The 27492-nt window shown below is 35.3% G+C and overlaps 1 protein-coding gene across 2 annotated transcripts in view; it reads left to right on the top strand.

Annotated features, from left to right (window-relative positions):
* The window catches only part of ADGRL2 (adhesion G protein-coupled receptor L2), a 329848-nt gene that overhangs the window by 62181 nt on the left and 240175 nt on the right, over positions 1-27492 (top strand). For both annotated transcript variants that reach the window (XM_074221816.1, XM_074221817.1), the window contains exon 2: positions 14456-14497. The gene's annotated coding sequence lies outside the window, so the exon portion shown is untranslated. The remainder of the gene's footprint in view (positions 1-14455; positions 14498-27492) is intronic.

Here is a 27492-nt window from a genome sequence, read left to right as displayed (position 1 = left end):
GAACCTGGGAAAATGGTGGTCTAATGAAGCACTTTTTTCCCCTTTTAATTTTTAAGGTTTTTTTTTTTAAATCCACTTCCTGTCAGAAAGGTGATGGACTTAAAATGCAAAATAAAATTTACTCCTAGGACAAACCCAACATGGGAGCTTATTTTGTTGGAATATGCATATTTGCTATAAGGATTTCATTTTTCATTTTTAAAAATTGCTCATTTGGGTGCAAAGATTATAATTGCTTATAAAATAAACAAATAAATACATTTAAGACAGTTATAAAAGTCTGAGCATATGAACATCTAGTTATGAGCTACAGATAAATGTTTTCTTTGGGGAAGAAGGATTCATTCAATTCAATCATTTATTTAGGATCTACTAAAACTGTGCTAAGCTGGAAATAGAGAAATAAAAATAGAACAGTCCTTAGCCTCAAGAAGCTGAAATTCCACTGGGAAAAGCAACTTCTACCTAGATAAGGGTGTGTGAATGTGGGTAAATATGGGCATATATTTATGTGAATACATGTTTATACACACATGTCTGAATATATGTGTTTGAATATATACATGTATATACATAAAATATGACACATATGCAGTCTAATGTGTGGTATATACTATAAACAGATAGTTCATATAATAAATACATTGTTATATGAATATGTACATATATATTTATATATAAAATTACATATATTGTTTGTATATATATATAGTATATATATATAAATATAAATATAGATATGCTCACTCACAAGGTAATTTGAAGGGGAAGAAACAATTATAAATCAACCACAATGCAACAAACCCCACTGCCTTTGAAGTTTCTCTGTCACTTCCTATGTGACTTGGACCAAGTCCCTTCATGTTTCATCTGGATAAGGATAGAGTTGGATTAGGGGACCACTAAAGTTCATTCCAGTTCTCATTTTCTGAACCTAAATCTTTTGGTTCCTATGTCTCCAATATACATGATTTTTTGATGAAAAGAAAAAGAAAAACATTAACTTGTCTTCGTTTTTTCAAATGTTTTTGCTTCTAGCTTGCTAGTTGGGCATCCCCAATTACTTTCTAAGTACCAGATGATCTGGCTGGGACATGAACTCGTCAAAAATTCTCAAGCTCCTCAGAATTTCTTTAGTGCATTAAGTTTTTAATATACAATGAAAGGACTTTTGGCAGCATTGGAGTTCCTGTTATGTGACTCAAGATTAGGATCTTAACAAGGAAACTTCCAAATAAAATAAAAGACCTTTTTTTTTTTTTTTGCAACAAACAGAGACCAAGATGACATAGTTCCTCCTTTTGCAAGAGGTTCACATCACTTTGACTCAGGCATCAGCAATTTCCTTATATTCATAATCTCAAAATTGGTTGCTTTCCTTTATCTTATTCAGCAATCTCCATGCAGACGATCATTCCCCTAAGATGTGCAATTTTCTTTTCAACTTTTAATTTCTCTGGGTACTGAAAAGAAGCTCTGGACCCTTAATTGAGCAATTATTATTTTTTAAGTGAATCTAGAGTATGAGGATAGTGCCAAAATCCTCTTTTCATCCACAAAACAAGCCGAGCTGAGTCAGTGGCACAAGTTTTCTCCTGGCAGCCTCCCAGTTCAAGGTAGAAGGGCCAATTCAAGCGTGAAAGGGGAGCCCATTTTTCACCCCCTGCTCCTTCTTTGACATCTACTGAGTTTCCTGAACGAGTGCCAATTAGTAGCAACTTACAAGTCTCTTTGGAGGTTTTAGATGACTTGCCTCTAAGAACTATTTGTATTTCTCATTTAGACTCCTTCTGCAAAATGGAATTGGCAAACTCCCCACACCCCAACTATGTGGCTTTCCCAATGGCTCAAAGCAAACCTTTCTGTAAAGCATTATCTCCAGAAAGCCATAGGATGCTGGTATTAGCAACACGGTCCAGTCGAAAATGGCCAGTTGGATACCATTGGAGACCAAATCTTACCTCGATGACTTTGGCCAAGTCATTACATTTCATTACTCCTCTGTTTCTTCAACTGTGAAATGAGAGAGTTGACATCTCAGGATCCTTCTAGTTCTAGAACTCATGACCCCAGTAAGTACCAGTTTAAGGGAAACAACTTAGTTTCTCAAAGATACTTAGAGAATGGATCTGCCCCATGTTCTGTTATACCTTAGCTACCATTTGATGTCTCAGGTATAGAGCAAATAATGTTAACAGTCATCCTGACTTATGATTCATAAACTTACTGACACAAGATAATCATTACTTTTGCTGCTACAAAGACCTTATCATCTATAACAATGTCTTAAGAAGTAATGCAATAAATGATTATTCATTTGATTTGCAGATTCACAGAATTATAGAATAGATTTAGCTAATACTACAGAGGTTATCTAATCCAACCTCTAACTACAGTATGAATTTTAGCTAAATATCCCAGTAAATAAAGATACTATGGTGTAGCAGAAAAACTGCTGGATTTGGAATCAAGGGATCTGGTGTTCAAATCCCAGTACAATCCGTTATTACCTTTATGACATTTGGTCAAGTTATTTGAATTCTCTCAGCCTCAGTTTCTTCAACTGTAAAATGAAGAAGTTTGACTAACTGACCTCTAAGATCACTTCCAACTCTTAATCTATAACCCTATATAATATCTTGCTTTCTCTTACCTTAAGATGGAATTCCAATTTGAGACAATTTAATTGTTAGAAGTTTTTCCTTTATAATATTATTATTATTAAACTGATACCTCAGTTGAAGGTAAGTGACTTGAGGGCATGAATCGTTTATTTTTTGTTTTTATCTATAAAATACAAAGCTTCTCACTAAATGTTACAGATAAGTAAGCAATGTTTCTTGAGTTGAAATCTGCCCTCTTCTAACTTCAGTGCTTCCAAACCCTTCTTAAACTAGTTCTCTCCCGCCCCCCAACTTTTCCAGTTTTTTAACACTTTTATCTTCAGCACATATTCTTTTACCCACACATTGATCTAGTATCAAGACACTCCATCTCTTGATTCTGAGGAATTTCTCTAGCAGTCCCCCCCCCATGCCTAGAATGCTCTCCCTCCTCCTTATCTTCTAATTTCCTTGACTTTAAGTCCAACTAAAAGTGTATCTTCTGTAGAAGCACTTTCCCAACTACCTCCTAATTCTAATAGCTTCCTTCTATTATATATATATATATATATATGTAAATTTTTGTCCATATTTGTTCATAAGCTTTCTTTCCCCATTAGACTATGAGCTCCTTGAGGGTCTTTTGTCTCTTTTTGTATCTCTGGAAGTTCCTGGAAAATAGCAGTTGATTAATAATGTTTATTAATTGATTCAACTTATTGCTACCAATTCTGCCCCACCCTCAATGCCAAACAGAACAAGCCAGATCCATTTATTCATGAAAAATCCTTCAAATATTTCAAGACAGCAAACATGCCCCATGGATGTTCTCTCTTAACTGGTCCATGTCTTTCATTTATGGAATCCCAAAATGGCATAGACTATTTTAGAAGTGCTCTCATTAAGGTAGGGAATATTGTAAGAACTCCTGCTTCTGTCATTTGAGACATTATATTTGTATTTAGTAGACTAAAATTACATTAGCCTTTCTAGCTGATATGTCATACTATCCTTTCATTGAACTCAAATCATCAGATTTTTTTAAAATGTACTTTATAACTCATTTCCCTCATCTCATGCTTATGCATTTGAATCATTTTTATGAGCCACCATTCTTAAAGTGGTTCTTGTTAGCTTTGACCCACTTTTAGTAACTTGAGATCTTTGTTTTTTATTGTTATTCAATGCACAAATAATTTCTCTAAGCTTCATGTACTTGAAAAATTGATAATTATGCATCTATGCTTTCTTCCAAGAATCTGATAAAAATGTTGGATGGGACAAGGTCAAGAGCACAGAGTAAATATTTTCTTCCAGATGGACATCATTCCATGAAGCAGTACTATTTGTGTGTGATCAGTCAACCAGCTCTAGACTCATCTAATTGTATTATCATTCAGAATATATCCCATCATATTGTCCATAAGAATATTGTGAGAAACTTTGTCAAATAACTTACTAAAGCCCAGCTATATGACAGATATACCTATTATTCAATTGACCTTTTGATACTGGTCTCAAAGGAAATTAACTCAGAAATATTCTGGCATGACTTATTTAAAATGTGAACCTGAAACCTTGTGGTGGTCAACTTTTCCTTTTCTAAATCTTCACGATCCATCTCTTTGAAATGAAAATGTTTGCTTTTTTGTTGTTTTTGTTTTTTAACAGTAATCATCAAGTCCATTAGTCTATAGTCTGAAGCATTCATTTTCCACTCTGAAAATCAGGACAATATTTAACCATTAATCTTAAGGTATTTCTCATATTTAATGACTTCAAAAACATTAGTTCAGCAATCACATCCAGTATTTCATTCAGAATCCAAGATCTGGATCATTCTGACCAATGGACCTGAATTCACAAGATTCCCTTATTTCCTGACTCTCTACTCTTTTTAACCACATCCCACACCCTCACTAAATCCAATCAGTTGTGAAGTCCTGCTGTTTTCTACTTTTGTGGTTTCTTAAGACATATCTTTCTCTTCTTCCTCACTGAAAAAAATCTGTGAATGTGCCAATGGAGTGTCATTCTTGAAAGACTTCTCATCACTCTTAAGCTGACATATATTTTATATATATATATATATATATATATATATATATATATATATATACACACATTATAGATATGTAGATAGATAGATAGATAGAGAGATAGAGAGATAGATAGATTTATGTTTGAACTATGTATTCTTTCCTATTCCTCTCATTTTATCTCTGAGCTCTTTTAACTTTACTTTACAAAGTCTGATGTATATCTAAGACCAGAGTTGGCATTCCCTTGCTTACCTATTTCAATCTGTAAGGGATGGAAACTCCTATAGTTTCAATTCCTCTGTGATTGTTAATGATTTACAGTACATTTTGAGATGCCCAGATTGAAAGAATATGCCCTGGAAGCTACCTATAATATCATCAGGTATTGAAGAGCTGGAAGATAGTGTTTTGCTATGGGCCGTTGAGTAATCATAATAATGATGGCTAGCATTTGTATAATGCTTTAGTTTGGAAAGTGCTTTATACTTGTTATCCCATTTGATGCTTACCATAAGCCTCTGAGATAAATAACTTTATTATCTTCATTTTACAGGGAAAAACAATTACGGCTAAGTAAGCTCAAGTGACTTGCCCAGGATCTCATAGCAAGTCTATGTTAGAAACAGAATTCAAATGCATATCTTGTTTTGCTTTTATTTGTTTGTTTTATTTTGTTTTGTATGTGTGTGAGAGAGGCAATGGGGTTAAATGACTTGCCCAAGGTCACACAGCTAGTAAGCATTAAGTTATCAAGTGTCTGAGGTCACATTCGAACTCAGGTCTTCCCCGTCTCCACTGCCCCCCAAATGCATATTTTTGTGACTCCAAGTCTAATTCTCTGAATGTACCACCTAGCTCTTAACAGTAAGCTTGATAATGGAGAGACTAGTTCCTGTTTGTGGAAATTTGGTTTCTGTGGTGATAGAGCAATAGTGAGAGAGCCGGTGTTAATCAGAAGGAAAGAGGCTGCACAGAAAAGAGGTTGCACACAACTTCCTGAGGGTGTTTTCAGGAAGTTGGGGGCCCCTATTGGTTTGTTTGGACATAAGCCTAAACTAGAGGAATAGGGTCTTGGTTTGAGGAAGCATGGGGAAAGTGAGGGTTAGGCTAAGTCTAAATGGCCACTGTCCCAGTTTAAAAATGGTGTGCAGAGGATGGTGCCCAGTGATACCAGTTTGGAAACAATGACCAACAACCCTTAGTAGAATCTCATCACTTAGATAGCTGATATTTTCTGAACTTCTTGGAACCTCTAGGGAAAGAGAATCTCTGGGGTGCTGGTGGGGGGGGGGTGTCTAAATGGACCTAATCCTCCAGAGGAGAGTGAAACAGCATGAGCAAGAGAGGGTTGGTGACAGTTTTGATTAAAAACAAACACTTAACTTCAACCCCTCAACCCATCTTTTTATATTTTGACAAGAGACTTTTTTTTAATCGACCCAATATTTCATTGACTGGAAATTCCTAATGAGGAAATTAACTCTAACAATGGCATATCAGCAGTTGCTCCATAATGAGTAGTCTAGAGTCCCACATCCAGGGCAAGTCAGCATAGGGGCTTAAATCCATCCCTTCCTGATTGAAGCCAGCTCACTATCCACCACAGTGACTTTTAATGATAGTGATTTCCAAATTATAGGGAGGGAAGGATTTTTTCCTTCTTTCCTTTCCTTATATATTTCTAACAGAAGGATCACCTTGACATAAGAACCAGTTCTGTTTTACGAAGTGATCCATCAAAATCTTTTTTTGGTGGGGGATGTTATTTCTGCTCTGTCAAGAAGTGTCTTCAATATAAGCAATTTCTTCCTAGTTCTCAGTGTCTGTCAGTGAATACCCACAAATTAGGGACAATACCCTATGTCTAATATTCTTAGAAACAACAAAAATGACTCAGAAAATATTTTCTTTGAAAAAAGCTTCCTTCTCCCTACCTCAAGTCTCTTGCCATCCTAAATCATTCTCCATTTGGCTTTCAAAGTGTTTTCCTTAGTATTGGGTCCTGTCACCTCTTATCATTAAACAACAGTGGAGGGGCAGCTAGGTGGCACAGTGGATAGAGCACTGGCCCTGGAGTCAGGAGTACCTGAGTTCAAATCCGGACTCAGACACTTAATAATTACCCAGCTGTGTGGCCTTGGGCAAGTTACTTAACCCCATTGCCTTACAAGAAAAAAACTAAAAAAAAAACCAACAGTGGATACTTATTACATGCAGGATCAAATACGAGATTTTCTATTTCATTCCTTGTTTCCTTTTCAATTTTCTTACATTTTACTCCCCTTCATTTACTCTAAATGATACAACTCTACTGGCCTTCTTGCCATACATCACATACAACACTCCAACTTCCATTCCTGTCCCTTTGTACTATTTCCCTGTGTCTATAATGTTCTCCCTTCTCACTTCCCCCTCTTAGTTTCCCTACATGTCTTTAAAACATAAACTCTACCTTCTGTTGGTGGTCTTTCTCAACCTCCTTTGCTGATAGTGCTTTCCCTTCCAAGATCATATGCCATTTGCTCATACATCTTGTATGAATCTATTTTCATGTATTTTGTTTTTCCACCCCCAAATAGAATGTGAGCCCCCTGAGGGCAGAGACTGTTGTTCTTTGTTTCCTAAACACTAAGCACAGTGCCAGACATATAGTAAGACCTAAATAAATGTTTGTTAACTGACTGACCAATTTTAAGTACTATCCTTTCAAATCTAATATTCTATAGGAAACCATTGAAAAATCATCTCTCTCTAGCTCACTCTTCCAGAAAAGCTTTGCCATGCACCCTAGGATCTCAGATGCTGTAGGGAAGGAAGGTTTGGATAGCCAATGCTTGTTTGGGGTACAGTCAATGTGAATTTGACCACAATCATACATGTAGATACTTGTTGTTTGATGACATGAGTCCAGTGGGTGTTGGGAGTAGGGAATGATATTAAAGAGTGTAGGAAGAATTAGTGAAAAAATTTACTGTATGTACAAGAATTGGAAAATTGTCGAAGCTTCTCTTCTTGTTTGTTAAGAAAAATATCAGTATGGTCTTTTAAGTTGTAAGCAACATTTTCTATACATAGTACACATTCAAAATTGTTGATGGTTTTAATTTCTTAGCCAAGAAAATGATAGTCAAGTCTAATAGCATATTTTTCTTTCACAATATAACTGTTAATTTTTGGAACAAGAGACTATAAAAATCCATGAGAAGTAAGATAATATAGGACAGAAAGAACTGTTATGAAAGCCAGGATGATCTGGTTTCCACATTTGCCTTTGCTCCAAGTTGACTGGTGATCCTAGGCAAACTCTCAGTGATACAGGCGACTCTCTAAGACTATAGAGTAGAGGTGACAACTTGTGTAAGTAGAGGGAATTTCCTTACCTGAGAATTATCAATATCACTGAAATAAGAGACTTAATCTCTATCTTCCCTTTTAGAATGTACTCTCATTGGAGTTTAGACAGTTTTTGCTTTTTCTTTGTATCCCTCTCACAGAATAAGTACTTTGATTGATTGATTGATCTAATTGTTGGATGTCTTTCTTAATTTCACCTCCCTGTATTATCTACTCATTTGATTCTTAGTTTTGTAACAAGGAAAAGGGTAGATCATATTCACTCTTATTTTTACTTATCGACTCCTCAAATATTTTAAGCCCATCATGTTTCTATTTAGTCCAGACCCATTTTAACACAGATTGAAGCTTGATTTTAAGACGTGTTCAAGTTTAGTTTGAACAGAAATTCCTGAATTGTATATTATTTTAAAATTTTATGTATATCTTAATTTTAGGTGCCCTGTTTACTTTCAGTCTGGGTTCACAGCAATTAGCAACAGTGACTCAGTTTCCTGATTTGTAGACATTGTGACCTGGAAGCAACCCTGAGTTTTCCAAGACTACACTAATTGTGTCAAGCTCTGGCAGATCCTACCAAGTGGGGAGGATTCAAATCTATATTTTCAGTTGTCTTCATTAATAAAAAAAAATTTTATAAATTATCTGTGGTGGATGAAAATAACAGTGAAATGATTTTTTTTAATCCTTGATCCCATCTGATGCCTCATTGTGGAGGGGAGGGGAGATGACCCTGGGCTTTTGAAGGCAAAAGCAAGCCCTGGTAAATCCTACTTATCTGGAAAAAAAAGCCCAGAATTTGAGAACCAGAAGGAATTTGGTGGCCAAGTAGTTCAATCCAGAGATAAGAGGAATCCTCATTATAACATACCTTATAAGTAGTCATCTAACTTCTATTTGAAGGCTTTCAGTGAAGGTGAGGTAGTCCATTACACATTTAGATAGTTCTAAGAGAGGAAAATATTTTGTTTTATTAATTTTTTTCTGATCTCAAGCCTACATTTACTTCCTTGTGATGTTGTGACTCATTTCTCTTGGTTCTTCTGTCTGAGGCTAAGCAGCACAAAATTCATCCCTCTTTTTTCAAGACAACTTTGTATAGAGGCACCTTTAGAGTGGATCTTCTCAATCTTGGGATCATCTTGCTTTTTAAGTATTTTGACAACTATTTCTATATAATTGTTTTCCTTTTGCACCTTATATATTTCATTTGATACAGTTAAAACTATGAATATGAGAAGAGGTCTATGGAATTCACCAGACTGTCAAAAGAGTCCATGATCCACAAAAAGAAACAACCAAAGAAAGTTTCAGGATCCTTGTTTTAGACACTATGCATTTATCTCTAGCCTAAAGACCAGTGTAGCTAATTTAAAAGAAGTTCACCATCATGCTGGTCATATAATAATTAATTTTTCAGCCATAATAACTTTTAAGGAGTATATGTGGAGTCAAGAAGGGACAGAATCTGCCTCAGTGGAGAGCATAACCATACTATGAAGGGTCAACGTAGAGATTGGTGACATACTATATATATATGATATATAGGATCATAGGATTAGAACTAAAAGGAAGCTCAGAGTTTATATAATCAATAATTAATAAATATTTATTGAATTTCAGTCACTATGTTAAGAACTGGGCATGTCAATGTTTCATTTCATGGATACAGCATTATCAACATTTTGCAAAATAATGAAAACATACAACTTTAAAAAACAAAGGAAAGCCTTGATCTCAAGGAGTTTATAAGGAATACCAGTATCCTGCTACCAAAATCCCAAAGAAGTGACATGTGGCATTTAGCTGTCAAATATGCCTCTGGTTTGTGATAATGATGATGATAATGATAATGATAATATAATCCAAACTAACTTCTATATAATACTTTTAAAATTGTATTAAATTATTCAAAGCATCTAAGGGAAAGAACACTGAATTTATTTATAAGAAAGACACAACTACAACTTAAGAACAAAATATAATCTGTCAAAGTATACCTTTTAAATGTCATACATAATGGTAGAAAAAAATTAGAAAGGGGCAGCTAGGTGGTGTAGTGGATAAGTACCAGTCCTGGAATTAGTAAGACTGGAGTCAAATCCAGCCTTAGACACATAATAATGACCTAGCTGTGTGACCTTGGGCAAGTCACTTAACCCCACTGCCTTGCAAAAACTAAAAAAAAATTAGAGAATTCTTTGATTTAAAAGTAAATTAATTTTTAGCCCTTCTAAATTATCATATACTTTTTAGTTCTAATTTTTGTATAGATTTTGCTATAATTATACAGTATCATTTTCCCAAAAAGGCTACTAGCTATGCTTAGAAGGTACCCAACATTCTTTGAAGTATAATTAACTAATATTGGCAGACTTGAAGCTAGTTTGAAAATTTGTTATGATCTCACAAAAATTTCTCTAGATGATTTTTACAAAATGATAGTTACCAAATGAAGTCAAACATTGGCATGCTTAAAAGATGACAATTCCAGTTTAATGAATATTTGTAGTTTTTTTTTTAATGAAATTCCTATTCAGTTGAAAAATGAAACAAAATTCCCTCATGTCCTGGCATAGTTGCTTTAAACCAAACCCTTGGTTCTTTTTTCTTTTCTCATGCATTTGCTTTGTCCCCAACTACTCCCCATTCATTCTTTTCCCTTTCAGGAAGTTAAAAATGGATGTGTTCATTTAAAAAAAAAAATCTCTAATAGATGGTTATAATTAAAAAGAGCTATTAGGAAGGGGTGAGACTCCAGTTAAATTTTAAATCTGATTTTTCCTTTTCCTGTAGTCACCAGACCTTTAGTAGAAGCCAAGTGACTTGTTCAGTAGTAAACTGAAAATGGAGTTCTTTAAGAGGTTGAAACCCCCACAAAAAGGGAGTGAGAGCAAAAAATGAATAAGAATAAATGAAAGAGAAATGATCTAAGAGAGTATGCTCTTATAATCACGCCTTACCCATCATTTAATGGTCACCCTCCCTGGAAGGGTTTGTGTTTTTAGATATGGACCACACGTGTTATCAGATTCACTGAATCTGAGGTACAGCGTTGACTGCTCTGGAATGGGAGGAAATATTTGATTAAATTGTGCATGGCTGCTGAGGCAACTGAATGTTACCATAGCGATTGAGATGAAACATACAAGAAGAGAGATAATTAAATCTCACCCTTTTAGTAGTTTGACAGCCAATGTACTGCCAATAGGAAAACTTATCTACGATGTTAAAGATAAAACACATTTCTCAAGGAAAAGATCCGTACTCATATTTTGTTATTCCCTTTCCAAATGCATTGCTCCGGGTGACTAATTTGAATGTTCTTGTCTAATAACTCAATACAATTGTGACCTTGGTCTGCAGCTGTCTAAAACTTTTGCTTGTTCATTGTGTCATGGGAACCGTTGACTGTACCAAAAAAAAAAAATGCAGTGTCTAAGTCGCTGTGTGTGTGTGTGTGCGTGTGTGTTTTAACATCTTGTTAGCTAAAAGTATGGTAAAGCCTAAATTGTCACTTTTAAGCTTAGAATTCAATAATATCTAGAACGTGCTGCCCTCTTCAGGAGCTAGTGATTAAAAATACTTTGATTTTGTTTATCGATTCAGGAAATATAATGATAAAATGTATACTCTGGTATCAAAGGTACTGTTGAGAGTCTAATGCTTCTAATGCTTGGGAACTATCATAGAGTAAAAAATAAAATAAAATTGATTTTTGGAAGAAGCTATGACCACTAAAAGTTTTCCAGTAAAACATAAATTTGAATCTAAAAGTTTCAAAGTACTTATGTTCCAGATGAAATATAAGTAAGAAGTTATTCTAAATGCAAAGTTGTGTATTTTTCCATTCTGTAATGGATTTGGTGTAGGCAGTGTAATGAAGAAAAGGAAACAGTTTTCAGTCAGAGGATCTGTGTTCAAAAGTGGTTACCTGTCTGACTTTGGACAAATGATTTTATTTTTCCATGACTCAGGGACCTCGTCTGTAACATCAGACCTTCAAGGGTCATTCAAACTCAGATTCATGACCCTATGAATCCTGTGAATTAGGGACTCCTGAAATTGGCCATTTATTTAAATACTAATTGCTAAAGAATGGACATAATGATTATTGCTATTTTTAAACAGATATCCAAGTAACATAATACCAATCCATAGTAGAACCCACTGAGTTTAGTCCCTAGGTACATCACAATGTTGCCAATTTTGTGATTGCTTACTGCTGTAGTTTGATCCTTCATTTTTCTACAATAACTGTTTGTCCCATAAATAAATGCAATGCTTTTTCAATCAAATTTTTAAAAAATTATTTTGTTGGATAATAATAATAATAATAATAATAATAATTGGAGGTTATATAATGTTGAATGGTTTGCAAACATTTGAACCATGTTCTTTCTTTGCACTCCATGACAACTCTGTGAAGTAGGAGCTATTACAAACCCCATTTTATGTATGATTATGTTGAGTCTGAAAAAAAGCTCAAGAGACTTGCCCAAGGATACATATCTAGTAAGTATCTGGGGCAGAATTCCTGATTCTAGGTCAAAGCCTCTATTACACCACTTTCCTCCTTCTATGGGATCAAATATTTAGATCTGGAAAAAGGCCTCTAATTCAATTCATCCTTTTACAGATGAGCAAGCTGAGACCCAGGGAGATTAAGTGACTTGGCCAACTTACACAGGGAGTAATGTTCAGAAGCATTGTTCATTCAGAGACAGTACCTTTGCCCCTTGTACCATTTTCAAAACAATTATTTTTTAGAGTATTGGCCTTTGAGATGAATGATATTGAACAAAAAACTATTTACCTTTCTATTAAGTTAATACCACATGGATCTGCAATTTTGTCATCATGGGAACTTCCCCTCACAGCAGAATTCCAAAGGAATTCTTGAGGACAAGTGAGACTGTCTTACCAATGTTCACCTCACTAGTCAGAAGCAGAATTTAAACCCAGGTCTTACACCATCTGAAGATGAAATTCTATCTCATATGCAATTTGCTCTATTATATATGGACGGGACCTGTGATTTCATTAATATAAGGAAGTTCAAATAGAAACTTCTAATCCCACTTCAGATATGCACATTTTCTGAAAATTATAGTCCTTGGGGCAGCTAGGTGGCGCAGTGGATAGAGCACTGACCCTGGAGTCAGGGGTACCTGAGTTCAAATCCGGTCTCAGACACTTAATAATTACCTAGCTGTGTGGCCTTGGGCAAGCCACTTAACCCCATTGCCTTGCAAAAAAAAAAAAAACCTAAAAAAAAAAAAGAGAAAATTATAGTCCTTGGAGAAGTTAAATGCCTTCCTCTGACATTATATGTCAGAGATGAAGCTTGAACCCAACTTTTCATGATTCTGAGACTAACTTTCTATCCACTAACACAGTTATTTTCTATTAGTTAATGTTTTATTTATGATATTGAAATACAAATGAATTGAGAAGGCTTTTCAGGGAATACTGAAATGAATAATGAATGCTTGAACACCTTACAAGATTTATTATTTTTTATTTTTCCATAATTTTAACTAATTAAAAATTTTTAAATCATTTAAATGACATATGAATGAGAGACACTGCATCTTCACTACTTAACACAGATGGAGAATCTTGTACTATTGTTAAACTAGAAAAGGGGATGTCACCACACTTAAATTTGCTTCTCAATTTGACTGTGGACTTCTGGGTGTATAGATTTGTGCAATATATTTAGCTTTACCATGGATTATCTAATGCTGACTTCATGAATTAATAGTAAATATTTCCACATGGATGAATGATAAATATTTCCACAAATAATTAACAGCTACTGGGTCTTCTATATCCCTAGAAAATTCTCCCTGAACTAAAAAAATTATAAAATTTAAAAAAAGAGGCAGAATAGCATAATGGACAGAGAGCCAGGCCTAAATCCAGGATAGACCCAAGTTCAAACCCTGCTTCTGACATGCTTGCTCTGTGATCCTGGGCAAGTCATTAACCCCTCAGCCTCAGACAAGTCTCTAGACCTTTTTGTTTCAGAGAAGGTACTGCAATGCAGAATTTCTTCACTTGGGAGTTCTTATGTTAAAGAAATCACAGAACCTGTTCCTATACCTCTACAAATTTATAAAAATACTCCCTTAATCCTACACTCTCACTATTTCCAAGAAAATTATTTTCTTTTCCTGTTCTAAAAATCACCCATTGAAAGTCTTACTTAATCTGTATTTAAAGATCTTAGCCAGATAAAATGTCTTTATCAAATCTCTAGAGCAAGAAATACTAGGGTACCCACTGTCCCAGCATCTGGAACATGAGCTCTAGTCTACATTAAAATCCTGATTTGTGTTTTCTACAATAGATTTGTTTCATTTTTGTTTTGCTGCTGATGCATTGTATATGGCAGGTGGGATCCCTGTGGATGAAGGTATAATAACTAATAACATTTTCTTTGCTTTCCAGGGTATTTGTGGCATAGTGATAAATTTCATCTTTCCTGGAATGGTAAGTAAGGCTCTTTCTATATTTGATAGTACTGAACACAAAGGAGAGAGAGTGAATTGGTACTTAAAAAAAAAAAAACCTAAATGAATTGAACAGTCTGATAATTATAAGGTGGCTCATACATACATAAACATATGAATACTGTATTCAAGACCTGTAAGCAAGCCAAAAATTCTTACAAAATGGTCTGATTCCTTCAAAAGGAGCATTAGGACTTGCTTTCCCTGTTGGATTATAGTTGAACCTGGGGTGTTCCACATTGTGTTTCCTAGCATAATTTATTTTAATACATACACAGACATACACATAAATATGGTTTACATTCTAGGAGTAGAGGAGGGAAAGTGTATCTTTGGTACATATTGTTGAGTAGGGGAGTAAATGTAAGAATCCTTTGGAATTTTTACTGTTGTATGAAAAAAAATTGATCCTTATTTATGTTTGATGGGGGCTCTGCTGCATCTGTGAATTTCAAATTGTTTATTTTCCAAAAGCATGTATCATAACTTCTGAACAAACTAGCTTCTCTGAAATTTTTATTTAAAAACATAGTTTTAGTTATCTTTCTAGGTATTTTTTATGACTGAAAAAGGCAATATTTATTTTTAGTCCTGATCATAATATCTTTACAATCAAATAAAACTAAAAATTCATCATGTTGGATAGAGAAAGGTCATTGTAAAATTATATGTCTCAGCAAGCTACTCTTGAATCCTTTGAATGTATAGTTATGAAAGGATGTTTGCTGAGCAATACTTTGGTCTTTTCCCTGCAAAACAAATAATGATGTCTTCATAAAAATTCATTTTGAAATTGAATCAATCAATAACTACAGCTACTATTACAATAGTATAGAGATAGATTTGTGTGTGTGTATATCTCTCTATAAATATACACACAAATCTTTATTGTGTTGAAATAATTCTCTGTGTATATATGTGCTTTCATGCATGTACATGCACACAGAACACATAAATACACAGATACATATATAAATGTGTTTATATAAATATTTACATGTGTATATATATGTAAATAAGTCTATCAGAGAGACTTACTAAGGAGATAGATAACTATAAGAAAAACTAGGAAGATGTTCAGGACCTACATCTGAAATAAACCATACAAGCCTTGGAAATTCTCATAATCAGCTTCTCAGGGCTCTTGGTTCTAGAAGATTCACAGTGTTTTCTAAGACTCTTTGTTCAACTGGAACCATTAGAGAAGCCCTTATCTGAGATTTCCTTTTCCCAGTAATAAAACAGGTCTGTCCTTGATCCTGACTCCTCAGGAAAAAGAAGTGTTTGGCAACTAATATACTCCTAAAGGATTCTTAATTTGCAGTGGCTGTAACAATGGCAAGATCTGTGATGTCCTTTTCACAAACTCTAGTATACATATGCTTAAAACAATGGATTTCTACAATGAGTGTAAAGCTGAGAATCATATTTATTTCCTGAATACAAATATATATTATATATATATATATATATATATATATATATATATATATATATATATATACATATATAAATTAAAATAAGGTGTTGAGGTAGTGCTTTGCTTTCTAGTATGTACAGTGAGGGACTTGTCTTTAGAGGATTTTTTTTTCAAAAAAAGAAAGCAAAAATCTCAAGGAGAAGGTCAAAACCTGTAGGTGAATCTGTTTTGAATTCATTCTTTCAGCATGTAGATAAAATTAGTGGATAATAGTTTTTTTAAAAAAAAAAACACTACATCTTCTGGTGAACTCTACAGGATATTTCCCTCTGCCTGCTAGTAAAGAGACATCCCAGAAAAAACTGATGTCAAGAACTCTTTAGAGCCTGAGGTGAAAACAAAATGTCACCAGAAAATCCAAAGGGATGCTGGTACCAGAAACTATCTTAATCATACTAATCTTTAAAATAAATTGGATTTTTTAGTAATTTTAATAAGAAATGAATATCACAGAATCACAAAATATTAGCATTAGAAGGGATCAAACAATGACAGAACTTAGGAAGGGACCTCAGCAGCTATTCAATGGAACCCTTATCTGAAAGGAGTTCCCATTATAAAAAACCCTGCCAATGAACATTTAACTCCTGCTCAAAGACCTCCATAGAGAGGGAATTCTTTTCCTCATGAGGCAGGTCATTACATTTTTGGATGGTTTCAATTGTTAAAAAGTTTTTCCTGGTGGCAGCTAGGTGGTGAAGTGGATAGAGTATGGAGTCAGGAGTACCTGAATTCAAATCTGACCTCAGACACTTACCTAGCTGTGTGGCCTTGGGCAAGCCACTTAACCCCATTTACCTTGCAAAAACCTTTAAAAAAAGTTTTTCCTGACATTAAATCTAAATTTATCATTTATTACTTACCACCCATTGTTCCTAGAAGTTCATTGGTCCTCAGGCCAGAGAAAACAAATCTAATTCCGTTTTACATGAATTCTTAAAGGCACTGGTCATCTTCCACCACCATCCCATCCCTGACCTTTTTCTTTTTCCCGGATAATCATCCCCTAATTCCTTCAACCAGTCTTCAGCTCCTTGTGATCAGGGACTGTTTGATGCACTGTCTTCATCTCTCCAGTGCCTAGGCTATTTGATTGATTGATGAGCTTGAGGTCCAGTTATTCTCCAGTTTATAATTTCTCTTTTTAAACTGTGGTGCCCAGAATAGAACATGACTAGATGGCATTATTCCCCCCATAACAAAGCGGGCAATTGGTCATCAGCTTCTGTTTGTGAGATCTTCAATAAAGAAAAGTCCATTACTTCCCAAGAGAACTAATTCCACTTTCATATTACTGTACTTGTTAGGAAAGTTCTCTTAAAGAACTTGGCTTATAAGCAATTTGTTGATAATCAGAATTTATTGTGAGGGCCAAATACTTCACTTATTCATTGGCTAATTATCTAACAACCTTAACTACTCATAACATAGCCAAGAAGGTGGAAACCCCAGAGGCCTCTGAACAGTCAAAACTGATGCCATAAAGTCCATGTACTTCATGTTCATAGACTTTTTCATGAGTGATCCCTTCAAGTCTTTCCTCAGGGCCTAGTCTAATACAATTCTAAAAGGACTGGTTTTCTGTTACTTTGTTCCACATAAGATTAGAAGAAACAAATCAAAGAAGGAAAAGAAGGGATAGAGTAATATTTCTAGTAGCAGTCAATACAAGGAAATGACAAAGGATGTTGAGGGATTTTAGGGTAATGTTAGGATTTAGAGCTGAAAAAGACTTTAGACAATCCTTACTTATCATTTTACAAATGGAGGCCCAGAGAGATGAGATAATTTGCCTAAAATTTCTCCAATAGTAAATGTCCAAGGTGGGAATTGACTCTGATGTGCTGATTCTAGAATGATCAGAAGAAGGATTGTAAAAACAAAACAAAAAGAAAATCTTCTGGAAAATAGAAAATGAACTATGCCTCCTTAAAGAGGTGGGGGAATATGGGGTCAGAATATTGCATACATAGTCAGACATTATCTGCAAAAGCTGATTGTTGTTTAAGTGTTTTTCTTCATTACAGAAGTAAGATTTGGTTTTAGTGAAAGAAGGCTATATCTGAGGGTAACTAAGATGCAAAAAAAGAGTATCACAAAACTTAAAAAAAAAGTTAGATCTAAGACATCACAGAAGTCTGCAACCATGAACAATAGAGACTAAAAACCTCCTCTATTTCAGTGCCCTCTGTGGACAATTCTATAGTTTATATGGCACAGTATCATAATTGGGGGAGGTACCACAGCAGAAAGAGAACTAGATTGTTAAAAACAAAATGGGTTCTAACTTTGGTTCTGTCATTCTGTGACTATAATTTTGCATAAATTACTGAGTAATAACTCTGGAGTCAGGAAGACCTGAGTTCAAATCCAGCCTGAGTCCACTTACTACTGTGTGTGTGCCCCAGGACAAGTCACTCAATTCCAATTGCCTACAAAAACCAAAATAAATAAATTGGTGGACTTCCCTAAAATCTCATTTCCTCCTGTCTATAATATGAGGGAGGTGGGATTGACCTGGATGAACTCTAAGTTCCTTCATTCACTAAAATGCTAATTCTTAGATAAAGTCTATAGGCCTGAGCCATTAAGACAAGGTCCTAGAGTATGATCCTTATATTCTCATTAATAGGGGCAGCTAGGTGGCAGGCACAGTGGATAGAGCATGGCCCTGGAGTCAGGAGTATCTGAATTCAAATTTGACCACAGACACTTAATAATTACCTAGCTGTATGGCCTTGGGCAATCCACTTAACCCCATTGCCTTAAATAAATGAATAAATAAATAAATAAACAAACTAACTAACAAACAAACAAATAAATAAATAAAAGAAAAAAGCAGATTATCCTTAAGAAAGCATAGAAGTATAATAGGTTTTATTTTTAAAATATGTTTTACTGATGCCTTTGATTTTTTTCTTATATTGTAAGCCTTCCTGTTCACTGCCATCACTTTTAATTCCCCTCATCACACTTCCAGAATTGTGACAAAGAACTTAAGCATAAACTAACCATGGTCTGACAGAGTATGGAACATTATTCCCCTGTAGATCCCCACCTTTACTGAAAAGGTTTTCCAGGCCCCAACATGGTCATTACAATTACTCATAGTGGTTTTTTTTCCCCTTTTTGTAGTGCTGATGTGTTTTAGTGAATTTTTTTATAAAGATAAATTAAAATTAGAAAAGTAAATCATGTGTTTCAATCATTTTGAAATTTCACTTGTATGGAACAGACTGTATAGGATAAATAAAATATGGGATTATCGTAGATTTTTGTCAATTTACATGCTATGACATTATTAACATTCATAAATTTATCCAATTCATTAAACAAATTTTTTGAGGTCTCATTATGCTATCTTTACAAAGTAAAATAAAACATAATCCCTTCTGACCCTCATGGAAATATATTGATTTACCTTTATTCCTTTTTTTCTTTTTCAAAGGACATAATTATGATTATTCTGGAATCATAGAAAGTTTTTTGCATTCAGGCTTCTACCCTATGATCTCTTGATCCTCTAATTGTCTAGTCTTAACCTGATCTCATCCAATTTCATCAATTCAGCAGGGTTAAGTTTGGCTAGATCCTGACTAGGAGCCTATCTGGAAAGAAAGACACATCCTCCTACCTTTGGGTCCAGTAGACAGAACACTAACTGGGGTCTGTGGGCCTTCATTCAAAGTCACCTCTTGGTGTTTTTGTAAATCACCTACCCTTTCTGGAACCCAGTTTTCCCATCTGTAAAAGGAGAGGATTGAATCAGGTGGCCCTCGAGGTTCCTTCCTGATCTATATTTGGAATCCTGCATTTTTCAGACATTGGCACTGCATTTATCACACTTTCTTATATTATAGTTATAAGAGGTTGAGTGTTTCTGCCTACTTTGTGAGCCTTCTGAAAACAAGGTCTGTGCCACATTCAACTTTTCAGTCCCTAGTAACTAGTGTATTGTTTTTCATAAAACAAGTGTTTCCTCAGTGTTTGTTGAATGACGTCTGAGTGATCAGAGAACTGAGTGTTCTTTAATTCATCATTTCCTTGCTTCCATTTTCTAATCACAAGTCAACCTCATGTTTTGGAAGCAAATAGATATAGAATCATAGAATCAGAGATTTAGAGCTGGTTTGTGTCTCAGAGGCACCTCATCCAACTCTGTTCCTTTTGTAGAGGAGGTAACAAATCCATTGAGGCTTAGATGAATTGCCCAGGTTACATAGGGACTAATTGGCAGAGCTGCTCTTTGAAGAAAGGTCCTCTGACTCTAAATCCAGGGCTCTACAATAATATTTTAGGATTGTTCTCTATAATCTCTGGGTTTACTTTCCCGACCCCCAGCACACTGGCAAGGTCATGTTCTCAGAGCTATATTGCCTAGGCTTTATCTCTACTATCAAGGGCTCAAAGAGGTTACAGAGTCTTCCTCTAATGTTGTCTGCTTCAACCTTCCATTTCAATGGTCTCCTCCATGTGATTCATACTCCAGTATGAATTTCAATTGTCTTTTTCAAAGAAATATATCTTGAGAACAAGGAGCAAGAGCAGACCATAGGAGGAACCCTGTCTGCATTAGTTTTTCTTTAAAAGTAATCCACTATAATAAACCTTTATTAAGCACTTACTATGAACCAGATACTATACTAAGCACTGGGGAGATGATTGATTAGGAAAAAAACATCCCTCCCCTCATCATATACTAGGGGCAGACAACATACAAAAGGATGAAATCATCCTCACTCCTTGGTTGGTTCAGGAGACTCAAGGTCCAAGCCAATGACATCTCTTGGTGGTTACCTGATTAAGCTCTAGGCTCTCTCTGATGCTTGTCTGATGGACCACAATCGACAGGACAGGAAAGAGAACTTTATTCAGCTGAATCAATTGTCTTCAATACATCTTATTATTGAATATCCTCTTCCGTTAAGTGCCGTACTAGTCTCTCATTTCATTACAAAACCAAACAGAATCTGACAAGAGATTGACCTCAGGTAGGTCCAACCCAGAAACATAGTATAAACATTTCATCCCAAAATACAAGAACAATATCTCCCCAATATCACCTCAATACGTGGAGAAGACTCAGACTTAAGGTGTCTGCTAAAACCATTAGCCTGATCACGATCCTTCTGAATAGATTAAATAACAATGGCTCCCATATCATTTTCAAATAGAGCACTTTGAGATTTACAGAGTGAAGTTTGCACTTCACACCAATCTCCTCAGCCAGCTAATGCAGGCTTTGAGTCAATGATCAGATTACTTATTACCTATTTTCTGTGAATAGACATTTTATTCCTTTCAGATGTGGAACTTTGAAAACCTGGGAGAGGTTTGATTTCTATAACACAGAGTGATCTGAATTCAAATGTAGTATTCAAATATTGTTGTTTACATACATCTATCAATGAGTCCCTATTGCCCCTAGAATAAAATAACAAGTCCTTAGACCAAGCTTTACAAAAACCCTCCATGATGTGACTCCCATTTTTCCAGGTTGAATAAATGTAGTTCCTCATCATGGTCTCTCTATCCCACCCAAATGATCCCCTGTCCAATGGCACTCTTCTGCCTTTGCATAAGTATCCCCTGTCTTACTGCTGTTTGGAAGATTTCCTAGCTTTGTTCAGGTGCCACCCCCTGATCTTTGATCCCCCGCCCCATGTCTCTGTCTCTCTGTCTCTCTCTCTCATTCATTTGTAGTTGTTTTGCATTTTTCTATTTGCATCCATGCCTTAGACCCTTCCCTTCCAATAGACCCAAAACTTGGGTTCAGGGAATAGTTTTTGTTTTTTGGGCCTTTGTAGCTCCAGAGTTTAGACTTAAAGAATGCTCGTTGAAAGTGTGGAAACCATTGAAAACAAACTTTTAAATTGTGACTATCCCCCTCATTGTTAGATTTTTCTCAAAGAATAGTGATAAAATGCTGGAAGTCTGAAGAAAAGCAAATCACTCAGTGTAATTAATCTACGTTTTAACAGAATAGACTCCCCTGCTCATTCCCAACTCTGGCTGTGCTTAATGAATAAAGATTAAATGCACATTACTATGAATAGTCACAACATCTAGCCTTCAATCAAAAAAATATCTTTTCTCTGTATATGTTAATGAATGATTTGTTACTTTAACAAATTAATGACAAAAATTATGTACTGGATTTCACTAAACCCATAACCCATTTTGTCATTTACTTTTAAAATTTAATTCCATAAATGTTTTCCATCTACTGCATGTCAATTTTTAGGTCAGATGACAGTCGTGTAAAAGAATGGTTAATAACACAGCAGAGTGATTACTGTTCCCTTAAAAAAAAAAAAGAAAAGATAAACAGAGTCCTCTATTTTTCCTTCAATTAAAACTCCATGCAATTATTCTTGTAGATTATAGATCTCTTTGGGGACTTGGGGTTTCATACAACTTTTTGGTTCATTTCACAGGAATAATATTCATCTTAATTAGCAAAAACAATTGATGGGCTTTTTTACAAGTGGGAGTTCACTCAGCGCGCTGATTATCACCACTAGATTATCCTGATAACAGAAAAGTTCCTGCTTTTCCAGGGGTTTCTTGAATATGTTATCTTGTATAGTCACTGCTTTGTTAAGGACAGGATGCCTTTCTTGATGAGTGGCTGACCCATTTTGTCTAGCATCCTAACATCACTAGGCATGGTGCCAACTTGACTTCTGTAACTATTTCTAACCATGTGTTCACGATTCAACTATGCAAATCACAATTATTAAACAAAAAAGACATCACTGATTTGAGACTGAAATGATTTACCTAGCTTACAAGGTCACTTGGTTTCTTCATTTGTTCAAATGAAGTTGAGTCAGAAGCGGTCAATGGTGATGGAAAGGAAATAACCTTTTAGCTTTCAATTTAGAGTTTGATGAGACATAAATACCTCTTTTTCTGCTGTGATAGAATTTTAAAGTATGATACAGTCTTGTTTTTTCTTTAATTTAAGCTAGAACAGTATGGCAAAGTAGGGAAAAGTATTTCAAAGTGCACTAACTAGAGTTTAAAAAAAGATTCAAGTCAATTAATGTTGACGAGGCCCCTATTATTGTCAAGCACTCTTCTGAGAGCTAGAAATACAAAGACAAAACTGTTCTTACCCAAAAGAAACTAATGATTTATTGCCAGGATAGGGGATTTAGGAGAGATAAATGAATGTAAAATGCATATGAAATAACAGTAATAATAATAACGATGGAGGAAGGGAATAGATATCTATTTAAGCACCCGCTACATGGTAAACGCTTTATCAACATTGCATCATTTGATCCTCCCAATAACTCTGTAAGGTTGGTGCTATTATTATCATTCCCATTTTACAGATAAGTAAAATTAGCTAAAACAATATAACTTTAAATGACCAGAAGGGAATATGCATCTATGAAACACCTACTATGTATCAAGTACTGTGTTAAACACTCTCCAAATATTATCTAATTTGATTTTCAAAACAACCCTGAGAAGTGTAATGGTTATCCTCATTTTACAACTAGGAATCTGAAGCAGGTAGTTCAATGACTTGCTTAGATTCACATATCTAGTAGGTGTCTGAGGCTAGAATTGAACTCAGATCTTTCTGAGACAATACTGATAACTGGGAGCCTCAGAAGTAGCTCTCATGAAGAAAGTGGTATCTTGAAGGATCAAGCATTCTATGAAAACAACTCGGTCAAAATGAAAATTTGCTTATAGGCTAAAGCTAGCAAGTAGAATTGTAGAGAAAGGTAAAATTATGAACATGAAAAAATCTTAGTAGCAATTTCATACAGAGGCAGAATCTAATATTCTCTGCAGAGTACAATATGTTTACATTTGGATATCATTTTGAAAAAGGGTACATAATATAAGGATATCAAATACTCATCGGAATGGTGAGATTTGAATAGATGTTAAATTGAAGTCTACAATGCTTTTGCACATATAGTGGGTATCTCTCAATATTCATTTTTGGACTTTTCTCACCTGCTTTTAAAAGAAAGAAAAATCTAAGAAATAGTTTCTAATTGCCCTTTCCTACCTCCACTACCCCCTTTTCCCCTACCTTTCCCACAAACAAGCACTAGGTGGCTTTATCAGCTTTCCTCAATTGTACCCAAATGATCCTTCCTCAGGGGCGCCATGAAATGCTGATTCTATGATACAAAATCTTTATGGATAAACTCTAGAAATAGCCTGCTTTTGATCCTTCTAATTCCTCCACACCTACTGCAGTTAGCTTCTTTCCCTAATATTGAAGTGAAACTATTCTCTCAATTAAGTCAACCGAAGTGTTTCAATCACTGGGGATATAAATAAGAAGGTGAAACAGTTTTAAGGAGTTTATAGTCTCTTCGGGAAATCTAACATATACAGATAACAATATATACAACATAAATACTTATAGCTAAAATTTATATGGTGCTTAAGATTTGCAAAGTCTTGTACTTTATATCCTCATTTGATTCTCACAACAATCCTGAGAGGTAGGTGTTATGATTGTTTCATTTTATAGATGAAGAAACTGAAACAGAGAGAGGTTAAGAGACTTGCCCCGGGGTTAAGGAGGTGACTGTGTCTAAAGCAGGATTCAAACTCAGGTCCTACTGACTTGGATTCTATCCATTATGCTGCTTCAGTGCATAGTGATTTAGTGTTGAGGGGAATTGGGAAAGACTTTTTGAAGGAGGTACTATTTAAACAGGAATTCTGAACCAGAGCAGCTTGAAGTTGGGAAATGATCAATTGTAACCAGGAAATAGTGAGTTGGGCCAGTTTGTATCATAGGCAATAATGTGTTATCAACCTGGAAAGGCAGACTGAAGTCTCTTTAAATGACAGGATACCTTGAATTTTGTCTGAAACAATGGGAAGCCATGGAAACATCTCAGCAGAAGGTCCTGATCAAACCTATGCTTTAGAATACAGATTTAGTATCCGGTGGAGGATGAATTATAAAGGAGAAAAACTGGAATCAGGGGACTAATTAAGCGTTATTTGAATTTTCAGGGCAAGAAGTGATGTTGACTTATACTGCTACAGTGGTTGTGTATAAATTGAAGAGACTGATGCATGTTTATAAACAGCAAAGTAGGAGCTGGTTGGATAAGGAGAGGTTGAAAATTAAGGAGGGATAAGAATGATTCTAGAGCAAGACTCAGGAAGGGAAGAGGAAATTGGATCAAGGACATAAAGAGAGGGGTTGGCAGTGATGAGAAGGTCCAGTTGATCCCTCATAATTGGAATAAAGAAGGAGTAATATGAATTATGGAATTTTGATGGAACTGATAGCTCTGCTCCAGAGAGGGAAGGGGTGGGGGGTGGTATAAGTGGCTGGAGAAGAAAAGGCTTGCTCTGGGTAGTTTGGTAGAAAATCCTTCAGGGAAGAGTAAAATGGCTATTTTGCAACATAATAGATGAGTTAGGATTGCATAACAAATGTAGTGTATGCCCATTAAGCACCTGAGCAATGTCAGACCAGTTTGGATGGGGGAGTAAACCAAAATGGAGACCTGGAGATGGAAGAACAATGATGGCTCTAGGGAACAAGTAATTGAAAATTCAAGAACAGGGTCCATTTAAATTGACCAATTAAAGAAAATGAGGAAACAGAGGGTGAGATCAGGGAAACCAGAGAAGAGAGGCATGATTGGAAGTTGCAATGGGGACAGAAAATACCTTTAGCATTATATTGTCTCAGTGCACAGTGAGATTTGTCAGGAGATTATGATCAGATCCAGAAGGTTCAGAATTATGGATTGTGGGAGTTGACCACTCATGAGTTAGTTAGTCATCATTTATATTTATGTGCTAGGCAGTGTGCTAAGTACTGGTGATAGATTACTTTAGGATTAAGGGTACATACATCCTATTTGTAATTGAGGTGAAGAGAAGGTCCAGGTCATAGACGTTGAGGAAAATGTTAAATTAGGCAGGGTGGGGGGAATTGTGGGAGGAAAGAGAACTAACTTATAAGTTGACATACTCAAACATAGGGTTAGGGTTTGGAGGGTCAAATCCAATAGCTTTTTTGTCAGCTGTTATGGTCCTTGCCCTTTGTAAATCATTGGACATTCTTGCCCTTTACTCTTCTTTTTGACTCTCCCTTCTGTGGTTTCTTGATCTTGCTCCCTTTTGATCTTCCTAATGTATTTCCTATATGCAAATTTGAAGTCTTATTCTTTCTTTCGAGCGCTCTCTCTCTGTCTCTCTCTGTCTCTCTCTCTCCCTGTCTCTTCTTTCTCCTACTACCAAAGTTTGAGTGTTCCCTAAGGCTTCCCAGAATCCTAGGAGCTCCAATCAGTTACTTATCTTTCTCTAAAATTACTTTAAAGTCCCTATTTCTGCTCAAAGGATCAATCCCTCCATCAATAGATCAATGGATATTTATGAAGCACCTGATATGCACCTGATTGAATTCTAATTACTGGGAACACCAGTACAAAAAAAAGAAGCAATATCTATTTTTTTTTTTTTGCAAGGCAAATGGGGTTAAGTGTCTTGCCCAAGGCCACACAGCTAGGTAATTATTAAGTGTCTAAGGCCAGATTTGAACTCAGGGACTCCTGACTCCAGGGCTGGTGCTCTATCCCCTGCACCACCTAGCTGCCCCAAAGCAATATTTACTTGCAAGAGACTTAACATCCTGATGTAGAAGACCAAATAAGTATATGCAGAAGATAATTCAAAAAGCAAGACCATTTAGGGGGATCAGGAAAGGCTTGGGTTTCATAGTAAATGAAGAAATGGTGGAAAAACCAGGGAATACACGGATGATTTTTTTCAAGGTAAAGTGACTATTCAGCAAAGGGAACTAGAACTTTTGTAGCAATCCATATTTTTCATAAATAAAATTTTGTGATTTCTTTAAAGGAAGTGTCAAATACTTGAGTGTTTTGGTGGTTTCATTTTAAATGAATTCTATGCATCAGATATTGTGGGGAGTATGGTATCTCCTTCTGAAATCAGAGGACATAGAATGGCCCTAAGAGTCTATGATGTTCTGTTGCAACTATTCTCTAGGACATTTTTTTTTTCAAATGGGAATACAAAAGGAAACAGTTTAAAGATAACCAAGAGATTATGTTTGTTTATTTTAAATCACAGATTGGGATAGGGTCTAAACTTGTGATTTTAATATCATAAGAAACAACTGGATGAAGAAATCATCTCTGATATTGAGGGTCAACACCTTCTCTATTGTTTATTATAGTATATTAGTGGTTTTCCTTGAGTATTGAGTGGTTTGGAAAATTGACCAGGGTGACAGAGCCAGAGGTGAAATTTGAACCCAGGCCTTCCTGGACATATTTTTATTCATTATGCCATTAATGTTTCTCTTCATCTCAGATATAAACACACACATACATGCACACATTTATACAGATATCTATGTGTTTATGTGTGTGTGTGTGTGTGTGTGTGTGTGTGTGTGGATTATGATAGAGATCCTATATATTTAAATATATAAACATAGTAAATTGATAAACTGATAAATC

This window comes from Macrotis lagotis, chromosome 2 (genome assembly GCF_037893015.1).
Source record: "Macrotis lagotis isolate mMagLag1 chromosome 2, bilby.v1.9.chrom.fasta, whole genome shotgun sequence".
In the NCBI taxonomy this organism is placed as follows: domain Eukaryota; kingdom Metazoa; phylum Chordata; class Mammalia; order Peramelemorphia; family Peramelidae; genus Macrotis; species Macrotis lagotis.
Note: the sequence above shows the minus strand (reverse complement) of the source record. Positions and strands in the feature narration are given on the sequence as shown.